Genomic DNA, 13621 nt, shown 5'->3' on the forward strand with positions numbered 1-13621 from the left:
TAAGTCCAAAATCTCCCAACGAAGCTAACGGAACCATCAAAACTCCATTTCAAAGTTGTTTACTCATAGATCAATATCTGGTCAATCATTTCAACTTAAGTTTACAACCTTGAGACTAAGTATCTCATTTCATTTTGAATTCACTCCGGACCCGAACCGACTACCTCGACAAGTCACATAACAGCTATAAAGTACAAAATAAGAAGTAAATGGGGAAACGGGGCTATAACTATCAAAATGACCGGTCGGGTCGTTATATCCTCCTCATCTGAAATAAACGTTCGTCCTCGAACGAGTCAAAATACGTACTTGGAGTCTCAAATAGTTGTGGATATTTTCTCCGCATCTCCCGCTCGGTCTCCCAAGTAGCTTCCTCAATCAGCTGACCTCTCCACTGCACCTTCACCGAATCTATGTCCTTTGACCTCAACTTTCGAACCTGCCGATCCAAAATGGCCACTGGCTCCACATCATAAGTCAGATCACCATCCAACTGAACAGTGCTGAAATCTAAAACATGAGACGGATCGCCGACATACTTCCAGAGCATAGAAACATGAAATACTATATGCACACTCGAAAAATAGATGGCAAGGCAATCTTGTAAGCCATCTCTCCAATCCTATGAACTACCTCAAATGGCCCAATATACCGAGGGCTCCTTCAACCCAAGTGCTATAACAAGCTAATCATGGCATGCATTAGTGAAATATGTTTGCGGAGTGCAGCCCGATCCCATAAATATCCTCACAATCAGGCCCTCGGTATCACTCAGTCATCAATCTCTCCAGTCTCTCTGGCTCTCATAAATCATGATAAGCAGCCCAAACAGCAATAATATGATGCATCAATAATGAACAATAGAGACTGAGATGTAATATATAAGTAAAACTGTGACTGAGTACAAAACAGCAATTTAGCAGATAATTCAACATGTACACGACCTATGTGGATCCCTATAGTGCCAACACATAGTCTACTAATGATTGCTAACATGATTTGTGGTTCAATTTCTCTAATACATGGAGAATGTACAGATAACAATAGATTATTCAACTACACAATTCCATGGAATTTGACCAAGTCACAATTCCTACGGTGCACGCCCACATGCCTATCACCTAGCATGTGCGTCACCTCAAAACTAAATATATGACACGTAATACGAGGTTTCGTACCCTCAGAATCAAATTTAGAACTGTTACTTATCTCAATCTGGGAAACTCTCTACTCCAACACACCCTTTGCCCGGCGAAACAGCTTTTGAATGCATCAAATCTAGCCATAAATAATTTGATATAATCAATACGGGCTAAAGGAATCAACTCCATTAGGAAATGCTAAGTTATTAATCAAAAGTCAAAAATTGACTGAAAAGTCGGCCCGCGGGCCCACGTCACGATATTAGATAAAAGTCACAAAACCCGAAAGCCCATTCAATCAAGAGTCTAACCATATCAAATTTATTAAAATCCGACACCAAATCGTCACCCAAATCCCCAAATCAAACGCTCCAAATCCCTAGCCTCAAACTCCCAATTTACACCTTAAATACACACCAACTAGGTGGGAAAATCAATGGGGAAGCAATATTATTGATCAAAAATGAGCACAAGGGAATTACCTCAAGAATCCCCTCAAAAGACCTCTCAAGAATCACCCAAACCCGTGCTTGAAATGTTTGAAATGAAGCCAAAATCGCGAACCCGTGTTTTAATAATCTGCCCAGCACTTCCGCTTCTGTGGGAACTTAACCACTTCTGCGGCGTCGCAGAAGCGACATCACACACGCATCTACGGCATATTCCGCTCCTGCAGTCCTTCACTCCATTTTTGCGGACTCGCTTCTGCGAGAACCCAAGATGCCTCTGTGGACCAAGCCCATCTGCCCAGCTCAGCTTTTGCGGTTCCCCTGCCGCATCTACGGTCACGCATATGCGGAACTCTCTATCGCACTTGCACGCCATCCGTTTCTGTGCACCTGCGGCTACGATGGTGCAAAAAACTTCTCGCACCTGCGAACACCTGCACACTCCCCTCCAACTCGCACTTGTGCAAGCCAGTCCGCACCTGCGATCAAAGCTCCGCAGGTGTGGTTACACCAGCAGAGGTCCAACTTCAGCAATCACTCAACTTCAACTTTAGATCCATTATCCATCCGAAATCAACCCGAGGCCCTCGGGACCTCAACCAAACATACCAACAAGTCCTAAAACCTCATACAAACTTAGTAGACCCCTCAAATCACATCAAACAACTTCAAAACATGAATCGCATCCCAATTCAAGCCTATTGAAACTAAGGAAATTCAACTTCTACAAACGACATTGAAACTTATCAAACCACGTCCGATTGACCCCAAATTTTGCACACAAGTGACGAATGACATTACGGACCTACTCCAACTTCCGGAATCAGAATTCGACCCCGATATCAAAAAGTTCACTCCCGATCAAACTTCCCAAAAATTTAACTTTTGCCATTTCGAGCCTAATTCCACTACGGATCTCCAAATCATAATCCAGACACGCTCCTAAGTCCAAAATCTCCCAACGGAGCTAACGGAACCATCAAAACTCCATTTTGAAGTTGTCTACTCAAAGATCAACATCTGGTCAATTATTTCAACTTAAGCTTACAACCTTGAGACTAAGTATCTCATTTCATTTTGAATTCACTCTGGACCCGAACCGACTACCCCGACAAGTCACATAATAGCTATAAAGTAAAAAATGAGTAGTAAATGGGGAAACGGGGATACAACTATCAAAATGACCTGTCTGGTCGTTACATCCTCCTCCTCTTAAACAAACGTTCGTCCTCGAACGGGTCAAGAAACGTACCTGGAGTCTCAAATAGTTGTGGATATTTGCTTTGCATCTCCCGCTCGGTCTCCCAAGTAGCTTCCTCAATCGGTTGACCTCTCCACTGCACCTTCACCGAAGCTATGTCTTTTGACCTCAACTTTCGAACATGCCGATCCAAAATGGCCACCGGCTCTATATCATAAGTCAGATCACCATCCAACTGAACTGTGCTGAAATCTAAAACATGAGACGGATCGCCGACGTACTTCCAGAGCATAGAAACATAAAATACTGGATGCACACTCGGAAACTAGGTGACAAGGCAATCTTGTAAGCCACCTCTCCAATCCTATGAGGTACCTCAAACGGACCAATATACCGAGGGCTCAACTTGCCCTTCTTCTTGAAGCTCATAACACCCTTCATGGGTGAAACCTGGAGCAGAACCTTCTCCCCAACTATGTAAGCAACATCACGGACCTTCTTGTAGGCATAACTCTTCTGTCTAGACTGCACCGTGCGAAGCTGATCCTAAATCAATTTAACCTTGTCCAAAGCATCCTGAACCAAGTCAATACCCAATAGCCTAGCCTTACCCGGCTGAAACCAACCTACCAGAGATCTACACCGTCTCCCATACGGAGCTATATGAATGCTCGACTGGTAGTTGTTGCTATAGGCAAACTCCGCGAGCGGCAGAAACTGATCCCATAAACCCCCAAAATCAATGACACAAACATGTAACATGTCCTGCAATATCTGAATAGTGCGCTCGGACTGTCCGTCCGTCTGAGGGTGAAACGCTGTGATCAACTCAACCTGGGTACCCAACTCTCGCTGCACGGCTCTCGAAAACTGCGATGTAAACTGCGTGCCCCGATCTCAAATGATGTACACTGGTACGCCGTGAAGGCGGACAATCTGTCGGATGTAAATCTCAGCCAACCGCTCAGAAGAATAAGTAGTCCCAAATGGAATGAAGTGCACGGACTGGGTCAGCCGATCCACAATCATCCAAATAGCATCGAACTTCCTCGAAGTCCATGGGAGCCCAACTACAAAATCCATGGTGATCCGCTCCCATTTCCACTCTGGAATCTCTAACCTCTGAAGCAATCTACTCGATCTCTGATGCTCATAATTCACCTGCTAATAGTTGAGGCACCTAGCTACAAACCACACTATATCCTTCTTCATTCTTCTCCACCAATAATGCTGCCTTAAGTCCTGATACATCTTCACGGACCCGGATGAATGGAATACCGTGAACTATGGGCCTCCTCAAGAATCAACTTACGTAGCCCATCCACATTAGGCACACAAATCCGACCATGCATCCTCAATACTCCATCATCCCCAATAGTAACATTTCTGGCATCATCGTGCTTGACTGTGTCCTTAAGGACAAGCAAATGAGGATCATCATACTGGTGTTCTCTGATGTGATCATATAAGGAAGATCGAGAAACCACATAAGATAGAACCCGACTGGGCTCCGAAACATCTAATCTCACGAACTGGTTGGCCAAGGCCTGAACATCAACTACAAGAAGTCTCTCACCAACAGGAATGAATGCAAGGCTACCCATACTCACCGCCTTTCTACTTAAGGCATCGGCCACCACATTAGCCTTCCCGGGATGATACAGAATAGTGATATCATAGTCCTTTAGTAGCTCCAACCATCTCCGCTGCCTCAAATTTAGATCCTTCTGTTTGAACAAGTGATGGAGACTTCGATGATCTATAAATACCTCACAAGACACACGATAGAGATAATGCCTCCAAATACTTAATGCATGAACCATGGCAGCTAACTCCAAATCATAGACAGGGTAGATCTTCTAATGGGGCTTCAACTGACGTGAAGCATAAGCAATCACTATACCCTCATGCATCAAAACACATCTAATACCGATCCGAGAAGCATCACAATACATTGTATAAGAGCCTGAAGCTGAAGGTAAAAGTAGAACTGGAGTTGTTGTCAAGGCAGTCTTGAGCTTCTGAAAGCTCTCCTCACACTCATCCGTCGAGCTAAAAATAGCACCCTTTTGAGTCAATTTGGTTAAAGGCGATGCGATAGATAAGAAACCCTTCACGAAACGACGATAATAACCGGCCATGCCGAGAAAGCTCTTAATCTCCGTAGCTGAGGACGATCTGGGCCAACTCTGAACCACCTCTATCTTCTTCAGATCTACCTGAATCCACTCACTGGACACCACGTGCCCCAAGAATTCCACTGAACTAAGCTAAAACTCACATTTGGAGAAATTAGCATAAAGTTTCTCCTCTCTCAACCGCTGCAACACAATCCTCAAATGTTGGGCATGCTCCTCCTGGCTATCATCAATGAACACTATGACAAACGAGTCAAGATAAGGCTGAAATACAATGTTCATCAGATGTATGAATGCTGCTGGGGCATTGGTCAGTCCAAAAGACATCACGAGGAACTCATAATGACCATAACGAGTCCTGCATGCTGTCTTTAGAATATTCGAGTCTCGAATCTTCAACTGGTGATACCCAGACCTCACGTCAATCTTAGAGAACACCCTCACTCCCTGAAGCTGGTCAAATAGATCATCAATACGCGGCAAAGGATACTTGTTCTTGATTGTAACTTTGTTCAACTGCTTGTAATCAATGCACATCTGCATAGTACCATCTTTCTTCTTCACAAACAGAACTGGTACACCCCAAGGTGACACACTAGGACTAATAAACCCCTTATCAAGAAGTTCCTGGATGTGCTCCTTCAATTCCTTTAACTCAGCCGGTGTCATATGATACGGTGGAATAGAAATGTGCTGAGTGCCCGGCACCAAGTCAATACCAAAGTCAATATCCCTATCGGGTGGCATGCCCGGCAGGTCTGCAGGAAACACATCCGGAAAATCACACACCACCGAAACAGAATCAATAGTAGGAGTATCAGCACAAACATCCCTCACAAAGGCCAAATAAGATAAATAACCCTTCCCAACCATCCGCTGGGCCTTCAAACATGAGATCACTCTGTTGGGAACATAGTCTAGAGAACCTCTCCACTCAATCCTTGGCTACCCCGGCATCGCCAACATCACGGTCTTAGCGTGACAATCCAGAACAACATGACATGGAGACAACTAATTCATACCCAAGATCATGTTGAAGTCTACCATACTAAGTAATAAAAGATCAACTCTAGTCTCCAATCCCCCAATAGTCACTACACACGACCGATATAGACGGTCCACAATAATATTATTGCCCACTGGCGTAGATACATGAACAGATGAAACTAAAGACTCGGGGGGCATATCCAGATAATGAGCAAAATATGATGATACATATGAATAATTGGAACCGGGGTCAAATAATACAGAGGCATCCCTATGGCATACTGAGACAATACCTGTGATCAGTGCATCGGAAGCAATAATATTTGTTCTGGCAGGAATAGAATAGAATTGGGCCTGGCCTCCACCTGATCGGCCTCCCCCTCTTGAGCGACCCCTAGCTGACTGAGCCTCACCCCGAGTTGGCTGGGCGGGTGGTGAAGTAACTGGTGCTAAAGTCGCAGCCTGACTCCTCTATTGCACTGAACCTCCCGGGCGACGAGGACACTGCCTCTACATATACCCAAAATCCTCACACTCGAAGCAACTCCCCGGTGCTGGTGCTGGTGGGGACTGAATCGGGCCTCGAGAACCAGAATAACCGCTAGAAGCACCCGGTGCAGATAAACCCTGAACTGAAGGAGCACGGGATGAACTCTAGGCTGGAAGGGCACTCAGATATGACTGACCTTGATAAGTGATGTATGAACCATGGTTGGATGATGTACCATGATGAACTAGACGAGCTGTCTGAGTGTACCTGTAAGGACGACCCCTGCTGTGGTAGAACTGACCTCCAGAAGGAAATTTGCTGAAACCACTCAATCCACGAGGCCTATTGGTCTCCCTCTCTCCACGCTCCTAGCTGTGGACTATCTCTATCTACCGAGCAATGATAACCACCTCATCAAAAGTAGCACCAGATACCCTCTCTCGAGTCATAAGCAACCACAGCTGATATGTGACGCCATCAATTAACCTCCTAATCATCTCCCTATCAGTGGGAACCAACCAAACTGCGTGACGAGCCAACTCAGAAAACCTCATCTCGTACTGCGTCACAGACATGCCCTCCTGTCATAACTACTCAAATAGTCTGCGCATCTCCTCCCTGTGAGACAGCGGCACGAACTTCTCCAAGAAGAGAACGGAGAACTCCTGCCATGAAAGTGGTGTTGCACCGACCGGCCTGCACCTCTCATAATCCTCCCACCATCTGAAGGCAGCCCCAGTGAACTAAAAAATAGTGAACGAGACCCCACTGATCTCCAGAATACCAGCCGTGCGAAGAATCCGCTGGCACTTATCTAAGAAACCCTAGGCATCCTCTAACTCAGCACCACTAAATAATGGAGGCTGAAGACTCCCAAATCTCTCAAGTCTGCTCTGCTCATCATCAGTCATAATGGGGACCACCGAGGCCTAAGCATTTGCAACCGGCTGGGCTGGTAGTACCCCCGGTGTCTGAAGTCCCTGCATCACCTGCTCTGGAGTACGGGCAGCAAGGGTATGAGTACCTCCCCTGGCCTGAGAAGTGACTGGTGCATCCTGAGCCGAAACCACCTGAGCAAGGCTAGTTCAAATAGGCAATATCTGGGCCAAAGCCTCCAGAAGGCCTGGAATCACAATGGGCACAGCTGGTGCCTGAACTGGTCCCACTGGCTCAGCCACATGTGGAACATGCTTCTGAGCTAGAGCAATTGGTGGATCTGCAGGTGCTGCTCTAGCAGTTGTACGAGTTGCACCTCTGCCTCTGCCGCGACCTCGGTCTCCCGTGGCCCTAGCTAGTGGTACTGGTGGCTGGCCGTCCTGTCTGGTAGCACGTGTCCTCACCGGAATTAACAAATCCACACGACAAGAATACAAAAATGTGAAGTTTCCTAAGGGTTCGGCAGCCTCTCGAAGATAAGTACAAACGTCTCTGTACCGATCCGCAAGACTTTGCTAAACCTGCTCATGACTCGTGAGACCTATGTAACTTAGGCTCTGATACCAACTTGCCACGACCCAAAATCCTAACATGTCATGATGGCGCCTATCGTGGTACTAGGCAAACCGACATTTTGAAATAATTCCAACACCTTTAACAGAAATGAATTAAAGCAGTTTAAATAATAAAAGTTCTCATAAAACCAGGGATAGAAACCCAAAACACAACGCGGAAGTTCCCAACTATCGAGGTGTCACAGAGTACATGAGCATCTATACATCACAAGTCAGGAAAATACTGTCTATGATAGTCTGAAACTAAATACAATAAGCGGAAAGATAGGGAAGGAGAGATAAGGCTTGCGAAATGCCGGGCAACTACCTTGGAATCTCCCAAAAGATCAACTATGCGATGAAATCAACACCCACCGTGTCCGAAAACTCCTAAATCTGTACACGAAGTGCAGGGTGTAGCGTGAGTACAACCAACTCAGTAAGTAACAATACTAAATAAAGAAATAAAAGTACTGACGAGCTTCACAGCTAAAGTGCAATTACAGAAATTGCAACATAGTAAGGTAGGCATGCTTTCAAGTTCGACAATTAAGGCTAAAACAGTAATTCATGTCAAGTTCAACTGAAGAAGAAGATAATATCTCTCAGAAATTTCAAGACAGTGATATATGACAGCTGAAGTGCAACAATAATAAAGTCAATGCATCCTCTCAGAGCAACAGTCACTCAGTCCTCCCATTCACTCCAACCTCACATTCACTCTTTCCTCACAGTCACTCATTCCTCTCAATCACTCAGCACTCGGCACTCGCACTCAGTAGGTACCTACGCTTACTGGGGGGTGTTTACAAACTCCAGAGGGGCTCATTCAGCCCAAGCACTATTTCAAACCAATCATGGCATACATCAGTGAAACATGCTGCGGCGTGCAACCCGATCCCATAAACATCCTCACAATCAGGCCCTCGGCCTCACTCAGTCATCAATCTCTCCAGTCTCTCGGGCTCTCAGAAATCATGATAAGCAGCCCAAACAGCAATAATATGATGCATCAATAATGAACAATAGAAACTGAGATATAATATACAAGTAAAACTGTGAGTGAGTACAAAACAACAATTTAGCAGATAATGCAACATGTACACAACCTCTGTGGGTCCCAACAGTGCCAACACATAGTCTAAACATGATTGCTAATATGATTTGTGGTTCACTTTCTCTAATACATGGAGAATGTACATATAATAACAGATTACTCAACTACACAGTTCCATGGAATTCGATCAAGTCACAATTCCTATGGTGCACGCCCACACGCCTGTTACCTAGCATGTGCGTCGCCTCAAAACCAAATACATGACTCGTAATACCGGGGTTTCGTACCATCAGAACCAAATTTATAATTGTTACTTACCTCAATTCGGGCAAATCTCTACTCCAACATACTCTTTTCCCTACAAAACGGCCTCTGAATACATCAAATCTTGCCATAAACAATTGGATATAATCAATACGGGCTAAAGGAATCAACTCCATAAGGAAATGCTAAGTTATTAATCAAAAGTCAAAAATCAACTCAAAAGCCGGCCCGCGGGCCAACGTCTCAAAATTCGATAAAAGTCACAAAACCCGAAAGCCCATTCAATCACTAGTCTAACCATACCAAATTTATCAAAATCCGACACCAAATCATCACCCAAATTCCCAAATCGAACTCTCCAACTCCCTAGCCTCAAACTCCCACTTTACACCTTAAATACACACCAACTAGGTGGGAAAATCAATGAGGAAGCAAGATTATTAATCAAAAATGAGCACAAGGGACTTACCTCAAGAATCCCCTCAAAAACCCTCTCAATAATCGCCCAAACCCATGCTTGAAATGTTTCAAGTTAAGCCAAAATCGTGAATCCTTGATTTAATAGTCGAGCCCTCAAATCACATCAAACAACTTCAAAAACACGAATCGTACCCCAGTTCTAGCCTATTGAAACTAAGGAAATGTAACTTCTATAAATGACGCCGAAACTTATCAAAACACGTCCGATTGACCCCAAATTTTGCACACAAGTCACAAATGACATTATGGACCTACTCCAACTTCCGAAATTGGAATTCGACCCCGATATCAAAAAGTCCACTCCCAGTCAAACTTCCCAAAAATTTAACTTTTGTCATTTCAAACCTAATTCCACTACGGATCTCCAAATCACAATACGGACATGCTCCTAAGTCCAACATCTCCCAACGGAGCTAACGGAACCATCAAAACTCCATTCTGAAGTCATTTACTCATAGATCAACATCCGGTCAATCATTTTAACTTAAGATTACAACCTTGAGACTAAATATCTCATTTCATTTTGAATTTACTCCGGATCCGAACCGACTACCCCGGCAAGTCACATAACGGCTATAAAGTAAAAAATGAGCAGTAAATGGAGAAACATGGCACTAACTCTTAAAACGACCGATCGGGTCGTTACAGAGTCGTATTTTTGTAAATTTGGTATGGTTGTACTAGTAATTGAATTGGTTATCGGAACTTGTAAGTTTGGTTAGGTTCCGAGGTACGGGCCCGGGTTTAACTATTTGGTTGACTTTGAGTAATTGATTGAGAATTCGACCTTTATCGCTTGGGTTTGTTTTCTAAGGCATTATTTGATATTTTGAGTTTCTTTTGGCTAGTTTCGAGTCGTTCATAGGTTGATACGCATGGGATGGCATTTCTAAAGTGTTGATTAGCTTGCTCGGCATTTGTTTTCAATCATTTGAGTATTATGCGATGGAATTTAAAGATAATGTTGATTATATTAACACCTAACATATAGTGATTGATTCTTCATACCATGAGTGAATGATAAAGGGTAGACCGGTGCACTAATCTCCTGCTATGTGCGGAGTCCGAGGAAGGGCCGGACCATAAGGGTCTATTGTATGTAGTCTTACCCTGTTGTAATGACCCGGCCGGTCGTTTTGAGAGTTAGAGCCTTGATCCCCTATTAACTTCTTTCCCCATATCTATTTCTGCTATTGTGACTTGTCGGGAGGTTTTATTTTGCTTTTTGGAAGTGTTTGGGAGACTTAGTCCCTAAATGGAGGTTTAAGCCTTAGGATTGGCATCGTAGTCGAAACTATATGAAGACGACTCCGGAATGGAGTTTTGTCTGTTCCATTTGCTCCGTTAGGTGATTTTGGACTTAGGAGCATATCCAGATTATGTTTTGGAGGTCCGTAGCTTATTTAGGCTTGAAATAGCGAAAGTCGAATTTTTGGAGATTTGGACCGGGAGTGGAAATTTTGATATCGGGGTCGGATTTCGATTCTGGAAGTTGGAGTAGGTCCTTTAGTGTTGAATATGACTTATGTGCAAAGTTTGAGTTCATTCGGATGAGATTTGATATGTTTCGACGTCGTTTGTAGAATTTACAAATTTCAAAGTTCATCCGGCTTGAATCCGTGCATAATCCATGTTTTTGATGTTGTTTGACGTGATTTTGAAGGCTCGACTATGTTCGTATGGTGTTTTAGGATTGGTTGGTATGTTTGGTTGAGGTTCCAGGGGCCTCAGGCGTGTTTCGGATGCTCAACGGGTCAATTTTGGACTTAGGGAGTTGGTAGATTGTCTGGTGTTATTGCAGACATTTTTCTTCATCTCGTTCGCGAGGGAGATCTCACGATCGCGTAGGTCATCTGAGAGGTCAGCGAAAATTGCTCTTCGCATTCGCGAAGATGAAGACGCGATCGCGTAAGGTTATCAGGCAGTGCACCGCAAACGCGTGTGCTAGGCCGCGTTCGCTAATAAAAAATAAGGCAGCAGTGGAGTTTGAGTGTTACTCTTCGCTGTCGCGTGAGGACAATTGCGATAGCGTAGATTTGAGCAGCTAGTGCATTGTGTTCGCGTAAGGTATTACGCGTTCACGTAGAGTAAATTTCTGAGGGAGCGAAGTTGTTCTTCGCGATCCCGAGGCCTTTTTCGCGATCGCGATTAAGGAACCACTGGGCATAATTTAAAGTTCAAAAATGAGGGTTTAAGTTCATATCCCAAAATTTGATTGAGAGCTCGGTAGAAGGAGAAATTTGGAGAGATTTTCGGAGGAAGTTATTGGGTAATGATTCCTAACTCCTTTATGATTAAATCCCACTAATCTATGCTTGATTTCATAATTTAATTTCGGATTTGGGGTGGAAATAGGGGAAAATTGAGAAAAGTTCTTAGGCCGAATTTTGGGGTTTTGATCAAGATTTTGGTATCGGATTTGAGTAATTTTTGTACGAGAGAACTCGTGAGTGAATGGGTGATTGTATTTTGTGACTTTTACCTGATTCTGAGACGTGGGCTCGGGGAGGCTTTTTGAGCGATTTTTCTTGTAGATTGTACATTAGCTAGATTAGTTTCTTGTAGTTATATTTATGCTATGTAATTGATTTTGGCTAGATTTGGGCCACTTGGAGCCGGATATTCGTGGGAAACGCATTGTGACTGATTGATTGAGCTTGGTTCAAGGAAAGTGGCTTGCCTAACCTTGTGTGGGCGAACTCCCCTTAGGATTTGGTACTGTTTGACATGTGAGCACCGTGTACGTACACAGGCTATTTGTTGTAAAACTCCGTTTTTCACTAAGTCATAACTTGTTTCTCCTTATTTGAAACAGACTAGCATATGTAACTATCCTGTTTAGATTAGAATAACACGCCTACTTGTTTAACAGCCTATTTGAATTTTGTGCAGCATGTTTAGTGAAATTTCCTGCTTTCTTTGACTTGAACTTAGTCTAAACTATAGGATTTCTTGTTGTAACTGTTATTTTGTTGGTTGAGCTGCATATTTACTTTGGGACTATGGAACGGTATTCCGGTAGATCTCCCTGCTCTGCATATTTACTTTGGGACTACGGAACGGTATTCCGGTAGATTCCCCTGCTCTGTATATTTACTTTGGGACTATGGAACGGTATTCCGGTAGATCCCCCTGCTATGCCATATTTACTTTGGGACTACGGAACGGTGTTCCGGTAGATCCCCTGTTGTTATTTCTGTGTACTGAACTGTTGACTTGCTATGATTTCATTCTTGTTAAAATTTAGTACTTATTTTTACTGCAATATTTCATTCTGTCTTAGTTTATTATATATATACCATTAGGGCCCTGACCTGATCTCGTCACTACTCGACCGAGGTTAGGCATGGCACTTACTGGGTACTGTTGTGGTGTACTTACGCCCTTTCCTGCACATATTTTTCGTGTGCAGATCCAGGTTCATCTTACCAGCCTCCTCACTAGTTGCCGTTGATGTTGCTTATTGGAGACTTCAAGGTACATCTGCCCGCGTCCACAGATCCTCGGAGTCCCCTTCTATCCCCCTATGTTCATTTGTTTTCCTCTTTCTGTAGAAATGATGTATAGAACAATTAAGACTTCTTAGTAGCTTGTGACTTGCGTGTTTTCGGGTTTTGGGAATTGTTTGGTACATTTCAAGGGTGATAATTGTATATGTCGAGTGGTATTCAGTTGTTTATTTGATATTTGTTACTGTTACTAGTTAATGTTCATGCTTTAGTTTCATTTCCACAAAAGTTTTAGGCTTACCTAGTCGTAGAGACTAGGTGCCGTCACGACAGTTCACGGAGGGAGAAATTGGGTCGTGACAAGTTGGTATCAGAGCTCTAGGTTCATAGGAGTCGTGAGTCACAAGCTGATTTATTAGAGTCTCGTGGAACGGTACGGAGACATCTGTACTTATCTTCGAGAGACTATGGAAC

This window comes from Nicotiana tomentosiformis, chromosome 12 (assembly GCF_000390325.3).
Source record: "Nicotiana tomentosiformis chromosome 12, ASM39032v3, whole genome shotgun sequence".
Lineage (NCBI taxonomy): Eukaryota > Viridiplantae > Streptophyta > Magnoliopsida > Solanales > Solanaceae > Nicotiana > Nicotiana tomentosiformis.